Here is a 9,794-nt window from a genome sequence, read left to right on the forward strand (position 1 = left end):
TGGGGGGGGGGGGTGTCAGTTACATGAGGTTGCCAGACTGTAAACAACTTAAGTCCTTGCCTTCCCCATTAAGAGTTTCCAGAGATAAGGCCATCCCCCCTTCCTCCTGGCGCAGAGAGGGAGGCATGGAGGTTTCCTTCACAAATGCAACTGTCTCTGATCAAAGGGCAAGCAAATTTCACTCCTCGGAGCCTCCTTCTTATCTGTAGTTTTAAAAGTAACCAGCCTAAAAATCCTCGTCATAAACCGTTTTAAAATTAAGCGGCCTAAAAATTCTCACCACCGTGGGCCAGTGATTCTCGGGGAGTGAGGACAGTGGGGGGAGGGGAGCCACACACCTGATCCTGGAAACCCCTGCTCACGGCTCCTCCAGAATTTCAGATTTGCTGGTCCATGCCCAACTCACTAGACCCACATCTGGCCCAGGTGTCTGTCTAACACACTCTGGACGGTGGGGGGAAGGTCTGACCGTCAGCTGGGCCACAAAGCCACAGACCACACCCTGAGCCCCGGGCCCCCCGGGCCTGACCTGGAAGGCACACGGCGCTGGGGAGGAAGGAGAGGGGGACGGCAGAGGCCAGAACAGAACCAGGGGGCACCTCACGCTGAAGCCGCCCCCGAGGGTCTTCTCTGTCTCTCTCTGAAACCTTCTCTTCCTACCTCTCCTGCCAGTTTCAAGGCTCCTCCTCATCCGTAGAGGGGACTGAAGGACCTCACCTTGCTCCCCAGTTCCCACCAAACCCTAACGGTGGGTGTGCCAGTGCCTGCCCCACTGGGTCCCCCTGGCACCCCTGCAGGCATCCTGGCTGTCTCCCTCCCTCTGCCCCTCCTGTGGCTGCTCCACTCTGCACACCCACTTCCCCTCCCCTCTCTCCCTCTCCCAGACACTGGTTCTGGGTCCCAGAGCAGAGCTGGCCTGTCAGCCCAGAAGGACCAATCCAGAAAGATCTCCCCTCCTTCCCCAGAAGCCCCTGTGGACTGGGGGGCGTAGGGGGGCAGTGTCTGTCTTCCCTCTCTCTCTTGTGTTTTCTCTCTCAAGGAAATAGTGGCACCTCCAGTGTGGCCCTGTGGGTCAGTCTTGCTTCTGGCACACAGAAGAGCTGGCAGGTGGCAGTGGGGGCCCACGTGGCTGGGCTCCGGAAGCCTGGACTGCAGTCTCGGACACCCGCTGGGCCGGCGTCTGCATGGCCTGGGGCCAGTCCTGAAAATGCGGGTGAGGGGTCTGCCTCTCGGGACCTGAGATGAAATGCATGAGTTCTCAGCAGAGCCCGGAAACACGGAGCAGGGTCGGGGCCAAGTGTATAGGGCCCAGCCCAGCAGGGCTGGTGAACAAGGCCAGCAGAGGCGAGGACACTGGGGGAGGGTTCCACCCTGACCACTAGGACCCGGGAGGCTGGCTGAGCTGGGGTGAGGCTGAGGTTGAGCGGGGCAGGGAGCATTTGCCCTACTCTGACTGTGACCCCATCCACGCAGGGCATGAGGCACGGAAGGTCACACATGCGTGGGAGGCTGGGCTGGGCTGAGGGAACTGAGGCCCTGGGCTGTGGGCTGGGTGGGCCCAGAAACACTTAACCCTTTCCACACTTTGGCAACAATGAAAATTCCCAGCTAAAGGGGCTGCACCACACCCAGGAGAGAAGAAAGATGCTGGAAAGGACTGGCCACTGTGCACTGTGGGCATCTCTGGGTGACCGGATCCAAGAGACGTGAACTTTCAAAACAGTTTCCTGGGGGCGGCCTCAGGGGAAGTGGCTAAGTTCTCAGGCTCTGCTTCCACCTGGGCGGATGGAGTGCTTCCGGGTTTGGTTGGGATCCTGGGCAGAGACCTGCATACCGCTCATCAAGCCATGCTGAGGGGCATCCCACATACAAAATAGAGGAAGCTTGGCACAGATATTAGCTCAGTGACAATCTTCCTCACACACAAAAAGAGTTTTCTGTATTTCCCAAGTTGTCTACCATAGCCACATACTAATTTTATAATCAGAAAAAGACATTACTATAAACGAGTATAGTAACCAAACAGGAAGGAGGGGCGTCGGCTGTGGGCCGCCCCTTGAAGGGCATGCGGTCAGGCACGCACAGGGGCTCCGTGGAGGGCTGGCCCATTGATATGGAACCTGAAGTGAGTTCGCTCACCCGTTGTGAAGCAAGCCAATCTCTGACACCGGGTGCAGTGGAAGAAAGTAGGAATTTTATTATTGCACAGCACTGAGCAAGGAGAGAGGGCAGCAACGCTGAAATCCCAAACTCCCCGAAAAGCTGAAAGGAAGGGTTTTTATTTGGGATTTTAGGTAGGGGAGGGGGGAGCATATGGCCTTGCTGGTCTGAACTTTCCCACCAGCCTGCATCTCTTAGTGGGGCGGAGATAATGAATCCAGGTGCTTGTCCTTGGCAGTATCTGTCTCCACAGAGGACAGTGGATTCTGGAGCCAGGAAGCCAGGGAGTAAGCAGGGAAAGAGTGTTTTGGTTTTGACCCTATATATGCTGGGTTTAATGTGAGGAAACTGCTATCAGAGTCGGCATCACCATCCATTACCCCAGGGCAGAGCACCCCTGTGGAAATCTCGACTTGGGCAACCTCATCCCGGGCCTCTTCCTCCTGCCTCCCTCACCACTTCCTCCGAATCGCCCCCCAGCCATCACAGCTGGAGTCAACACCATATATATATATCTTTGTGTCAGTGAGGAAGATTGTCCCTGAGCTAACATCTGTGCCAATCTTCCTCTGTTGCATATGTCGGATGCCACCACAGCATTGCTGCTGCGTGGAGCAGGCCGGTGCCCAGGATCCCAAACAGCAAACGGGCCTCAGTGGAGCACAGAACTTAACCTCTAGGCCACGGGGTCACCTGGGGACGCATTATTTTTACCCACACAAGTTCTCAAAGGCGAGCACTTCCCAGCCTAAACTGTTTGCCTCTGAACTTCTGGGCATTCCTGGGTGTGGACAGTATGTCTGACCCTGCAGTCGCTGTGCGCAGAGGTGCACAGGTCCGGCACTGGCCAAGCTGCCCTAGGAGCCAAGAGGGAGGTCTGCGAGCCCAGGTCCTGGAAATTCGTCCTTATGGATGTGCTCAGACTGCAAACCTCCCAGCAGAGACCCAAACCGACTGTCTTCAACCCCAGACTTCCTTGAACCAAAGCCGAGGCCATGGGGTTGGAGACCACCACGAACCCAGCTGTCTCCTCTGGGCCCAGCATGCCAGGCCCCCGACCACCAGGGCCCGGTGTCACCAGGACGGAGTCGCCTCCATTGGGCAGTGCGACTGAGAGGCAGATGCGCCCAGGAGCCACCTTGTCCACGCGGCGCCAGCGACCCCCTTCCCCCAGCGGGCCACTCACCTGCTCACTCACTTGGTCTCGGAGAAGCTGCCCGGGCCTGGCCTGGGCACCCCTGCGGAACCAGACCTGGTGCCGACGGCAGGACTGTGCACCTGCCTCAGTCTCCCGATCTGTAGGCGGTAGACGGAGGGAGCCCACTGCTCGCGCAGGCTGGGGCAGGTCTCAGCCGCTGGCCCTGGAGCAGGGCGCCTCCTTCCAGAATTTCCTCCTTTGAGATCTTGGGAGGGTCCCGAAGAAGCAGGGAGCCGGGAAGCCGCCTCCCCTCCCCATTGCCCCCCGGGGCAGGGGGACTCCAGAAGGCTGGGGTCAGACTCAGGACTCTGCCCCTCCCCGGCTCTGGCATTTGCAGGACGCACTGCCCGGTGCCCACCGTGACATCTCAACCCTGCGGTGCAGACTCCATCGCGTTTGCTCCCTACGGACTCCAGGGCCACTGGAACGTACCGAGGGTGTGCTCCCTGCAGGAGCTTCCTGGAGCCTTACCCCTTGGTCCTCAGAGAACCCTCAGGGCAACCTCACTGTAGAGATGGGAAAACTGAGGCTCAGATGTTCCCACCTTTCCCTAGTCACCACCAAGCTCAGCCGCCTCCCTGGGGGGCGTGAAGGGGCCTCCCCTCGGGGGGAGAGGCCTGGGGGAACCGAAGATCCGGATTCAGGCCAGACAGGACTGTGGAGACAAGAGCGTGCCCCCACAGGGGCTGATAAGACGCGTTCCTAGGGGTGAGGAGACTGAGGAAGGCTCATCTGGAGCCGGATTCACCGGGCTGGGCGCTGTACCTGGGGGGGTCGAGGCTGGTGGCTCCATGACCCCCATGACCCCCCAGGAGGGACATCCTGACACTGGGCGCACGCAGACCTGCGGGATTAGAGCATTGGCCCAGGGCCAGGCAGGGCCGGGACGCAGCCGCCCCGCAGCCCTGCGTCCAGGAGTACCATTGGCCTCAGGCGGCGTCCACGCTGCAGGGAGGCGGGGACACTGGGAGGAGCGGTGGAGCCCCAGCAGCCCCGCTGTTCGCAGGTGGCCTTGGGCCCTAACGCGCAGCCTGGTGGGACTGGGAGCCCCGAGAGCGGAGCCTGGTCCTTCACTAGGAAGCCCTTCGCGGCCCCCAGTGACCAGGTGGACAGTTACGAGCGGGGCTGTTGTACCGCGGTGCGGCAGGGATGGCGCGTCCCGGCCGCCATCCTTCGCGACTGCCTGGGACCCCAGACCCTGGCGCGGAGGGCTTCGGGGGACGCGGCTCCTGCGTGGTCCGCGCCCTGCGGAGGCGGAAGGGCCTGGAACTCTGGGGGAAGCCACTCCGTGCTGGGATTCCCCGCACAGCGCGCATCTCTGTGCTCGGGGCGCCCGCAGCTCCACCCTCGGACCCCAGGGGAAGGGTGCGCCCTGCTGGTTCGCGAGCGCCCTCGGGCGACCAAAGATTGAGTGCAAGAAAGCACCAAAGAATTGACTGGCTCCACCAGCCTGGTGACAGGCAGGGGAGGCTGGGGAAGATGACAGCTGGGTTTGGGGCTTGGGCAGCTGCGCGGTGATGGTGCCCTATTTACTGAAAGGGAACATCCCGCTGGGCAGTGGGGACAGATTGCGATGGGAGCCAAGAATTCCTTTGAGATTTCCACTAAACTTTCCGTGGAGAAGGAGAGAGATCTGGCTGCAGATGCAGATGTCAGGGTAGCCGGGTGTGGCATGGAAAGCTCTGGACTGGAGGTCACCCAAGGGGATGTCAGGCCAGACAGAGAGAGCAGGGGGCCCAGGACTTTCAACCACTCCAACAGATGCATTTTGCAGCAGTTGGACACCCCACCGTGTACTGAGAAAGCGTGGATGGCACAGAAGAGGCAAACAGCACCCTGGAATCGAGGCTGTCCTGCAGGAGTCTGGAGCTGGCCAGGAGCTGAGATCCTGGGCTGGGTCAGGCAGGGGAGCGAGTTCCGTGTCCAGGAGCCTAGACGGGGTCTCCTGCCGCAGACAGCTCCGGAATGTGGCTGGCTGGATACAAATGTGTTAAAGATCACATCGGCCATGCTGGGGCTCTCTAAACAGAGCAGCGTCTGGAATGTTCCCTAGTGTCTCTGCACAGGCTGCCAGGGGGATGTTCCTTGATGCCCCCTGAGCATTCTCTTTGTGCCTGCGGGCTCTCACCAGTTAGCTCGCCCCGGCATCACATTTATGGAACAGTGATTACTCTGCATTCTCCTTAAATCGTGGGACAGCTGTGGACCTGTGCTGTGGTGCAGAACCAGAGAACCAGGCTTCCCTTACAACGCTGCATGACACCCCCTTAAAGAAGCACATGCCACCGGATGGGTGGGGACACGACTGGTGATGGGCATCGCCTTCTGCACACTCCAGAAAGCCCACCTGTTGGGCCGACACTCACTCCTCCGGGAAGTTCCACTGGTCGTGCTCCCAGCCGGGCAGGAGGGTCTACACAAATGCAGCTGGGCATATCTTTGACCACCTGGCGTGGCAGGCGCTGGTCAGATGCCCTCCCTGGCCACTGGGCAGGCTGCTCATTTCCAAAGGGTCACACAGGGCCAACTTCTCTGCTTCTGAGGCCGGGCCCTGCCCACCTCCTCATAGTTTTTGACATCTGGAGAAGTTCTTTCAGGGAATATAGGCAAATTCTTCAGCTATTTACTTGCAACAATTACAAAATGTGTGTGAGAACTCTGAGAGATAAGTGTCTGTTGTTTAAACCCCTAGTCTGGGGAATTTTTACAGTAGCCCCAGCCAACCAAGACCGCTATTTTCAGTCAGACTCTCCCAAACGTGACCTCCTGGCCTGGAGAACAGGCTTCCAGCCCTTTTTGGGCACCGCAGGAAGACGCACAGACTTGAACTCGATGCATGTATCCAAACATCTAACAGTCTCTTTGCTGAAACTTTTCTTCAGACAGCTTCTGTTCATATGTGTAAGGACACATATGTCCTTACACGCATGTGTGTTACAGCAAGGCACTGAAGACAAAAGATGTGGGCACTTAGAGCGGCGTAAATCCACAGTAGCTGGGAGGGAGCGAGAGCCGATGGAAGCGAGGGGTAGACCTCAAGATCTGCTCTTACGTGGAGGGAGCGAGGTGCTGAACAGTGTGGGGAGTCAGCTCTGATTGGTGTGACAAGAAGCATCAGTGAAAAATATATTTTCATTGGGGCGGCCTGGTGGTGCAGTGGTTAAGTTTGCACGTTCTGCTTCGGTGGCCTGGGCTTCCCCAGTTCAGATCCCGGGTGCGGACTTGGCACCGCTTGTCAAGCCACGCTGTGGTCGGCGTCCCACACATAAAGTGGAGGAAGATGGGCACAGATGTTAGCTCAGGGCTAATCTTCCTCAAAAAAACCAAACCAAAACAAAGCAACAACAACTTAAAAAACTGATTCAGCTTGAATCAGAAAGCCTGACTTATGGCCTATCAAACATACATTGTACATCTGCTTATCCATTAAAGGAATCTCTCGAGATAAAGAATGCATACTTCCCCTCCTGCACCCTAATGGTGGCAACACCCTATTGGTGATGCCTGGATTAGTCCCTTTCCTGGCATCATGGTCACTGTTGACCTGCTAATTTGCAGCTGAATACCTCTTTGAAAATGTGTCCTGAGTGTTGTAGGGGAGGAAGACATTTCCTCTACCTGCTGTGGGTTCTTCTGGCCAAAGAACGAATTAAATTCACATGAGACAGAATAACAGGAGAAAATTAAACAAAACTTTAGAACATGTATACATGGGAGAGGCTCAGGCAAGCTGAGCAAGTAGCCAAAATGGCCAAAGCCACCACCTTAAATATCATCTTCAGCTAAAGACAAAGGAGGATGTTGGGGGTGGGGGAGTCAGTTACAGGAGGTTACCAGACAAGCACAGTAAACAGGAATAAGATTATTATGCAGATTTAAGTCCTTGCCTTCCACATTAAGAGTTTCTAGAGATAAGGTCATCCTCCCTTCTTCCTGGTACAGAGAGGGAGACACCTTTACGGATGGAGATTTCCTTTACAAATGTAAATGTCTCTTAACAAAGTGTAAGTAAACTCTGCTTTTCAGAGTCCCTTTCCTGTCTGCAGTTTTCAAAAGTAACCAGCCTCATGCCAAAGAGACATATCTTGGGGTGGCCAATTCCAGTCTCCCATAGGGTATCTTCTTTGTTCTAAAAAGATATAAGACTATAGTGAAACCCCCACTTCTCTGGAACACCTTCTGAGGCCTTCCCGGGTTATAATCCTCAACTTGGCTCATAATAAACTCATTCCAGTTTTGATTTATAGGTTGGTTATGGGTTATTTGCATCAACAATCTGATGAGGATCAAGGCTGCCCCAGGGAGAGAAGCCTAAGGCGTCCTGGCCTACATACCAATCTCTATCATCCTCCAGGAAGCATAGGGCATCCTGACATGATCTGACCTGATTCGTCTCCAAAGTTATAGGACCACCCCATAACCAGACCCCACCTGCACTGATATCACTTTAACAACTTTTTTTTTACATGATCTTTCCTTGTTTAGTAAAAATAGTTCACATACCTATGCCTTGTAAATTTAGCCCTGCCCTCAGCCCATTGCAGCTCTTCACTGCCCATGGGTCCCGTCCCCATGCTACTCCATGCTATTCTCTGAATAAAAGAGCACAACCAACAGACCTTGAGAGTCAAAGAAATCTTTCTTTCAACTCCTAGGCTCGCTGAGCCTGCTTCACATCCAGGGTACATTAAGGTGAATACTTTCTCCTCAAGGATCAAGTGGGCTCAGATGCTGAAGGCATGCTGAAGGAATCCAAAACACACCAGATTGTTCACCTTGACAAATAGAAATGGCAAGCAATAGGATACAATGGAGTATATGAGGAAGACATTTGGTGTAAACCTAATTTGGCCTGACTTTGTGTTTTCCAAAAGGCCTGACTGTGGCCGTTGAGCATGCATTGCATATCTGCTTTGAAACATTTCCTATGGTAAGAACAAATGGCCCTTAAGATAAAGGTGCAACTTCCCTCCCCCTCCCAACGTTGGCATTTCTTTAAGGATTAAGCACCTTTCCTTAGGCTAGGAACTGACTGCTGCGCTCACCTGTGACCGCCCAGCTTGAGACAACAGACTTGCCTCCTGCTGCGCCCTCCGAGACAGCAGACCCACTACCTGCTGTGTCCATCAAGCGCTGTGCCGACAGGGCAATCTTGTGACTATTGTAAAAGGGACATTTCAATCCTATGTGAAACATCCTGTTTGGGGGGATATAACCACTCTGTGCACTCCACTTCTTTGGTGCCCTTTCTTCCTTCGGGAGGAAAGGCCCCAGGCCATGGTCCTCAGATTTTAGCTCAGAATAAACTCTCCCAAATTTTCATTTATAGATTGGTTATGGATTATTTTCATCAACACCCCCACATTGGCATTTCCTTAATGATAAGCATCTCTCCCTAGGCTAGGAACTGATTTCTGTGCCCACCTGTGACCACCCAGCTTGAGACAGCAGACCTGCCACCCTGCTGTGTGCACCGAGACAGCAGACGTATCTGCTGTGTCCACCAATCGCTGTGCTGACAGAGCAGTCTTGTGGCTACTGTAAAAAGGACATTTCAATCCTATGTGAAACATCCTCTTTGAAGGTATATAACCACTCTGTGCACCCCGCTTCTTGGGTGCCCTTCCTTCCTTCGGGTCCCCAGGTCATGGTCATCACATTTTGCCTCAGAATAAACTCACCCAAATTTTCATTTATAGATTGGTTATGGATTATTTTCGTCAACACAGGAGAAAATCAAACAAAGTTTAATAACATGTATACATGGGAGAAACTCAGGAAAAACTGAGCAACTGAGCCATCTGGCTGAGGCTGCCTGTTTAAAATATCTTCAGCTACAGACAAGGAGGATGTTGCGGGTAGTGATTTGGGATTTCAGAGGGGGAGACAATTTACATGGAGATGGAAATGCAAATGTTCGTTAAACAGGTTTTGCTGGGCCAAAAATGGGCTTGTTGGTGACTTCCTATCACGCCTCTTTCACATTATACTATAGCTGTCTTATGGTATGAGTTCCTTCTTGGAATAGGCCTTCTATGTTAAATTCTTTAGGCAGTTTGGGAGAAGGTCCAATGCTCTTCCTGAGTCTTCCAGCCTTTATTGTCTTTAGCTAGGAAGAAGCCGCACACCAGAGGGGCGCATCTCGGGGCAGCCTGCCCTGAACCCCATCACAACCATATCCTATCTCAACCTCATTTTAGACAGGACACCACTTCTCATAACATGCCGGCCCCCACGCCCCCAGTCCTCAGGGCCTTTTGGAAAGGCACACGTGCCACGAGCAAATATACTCCTGCATTTTCATCTTGTTCGTCAGGTCCTGCGCTGGACTCGTCATTCCGCAAATCCCAAGGGTGCTGCGGGAAGCGGAGCAATTAGCCCCTCACCTGCCCTCGTGGCCCCGCCCCCGAGGCCCCGCCCCTCCGAGGCCCCGCCC

The sequence above is a fragment of the Equus caballus genome, chromosome 26 (assembly GCF_041296265.1).
Source record: "Equus caballus isolate H_3958 breed thoroughbred chromosome 26, TB-T2T, whole genome shotgun sequence".
Lineage (NCBI taxonomy): Eukaryota > Metazoa > Chordata > Mammalia > Perissodactyla > Equidae > Equus > Equus caballus.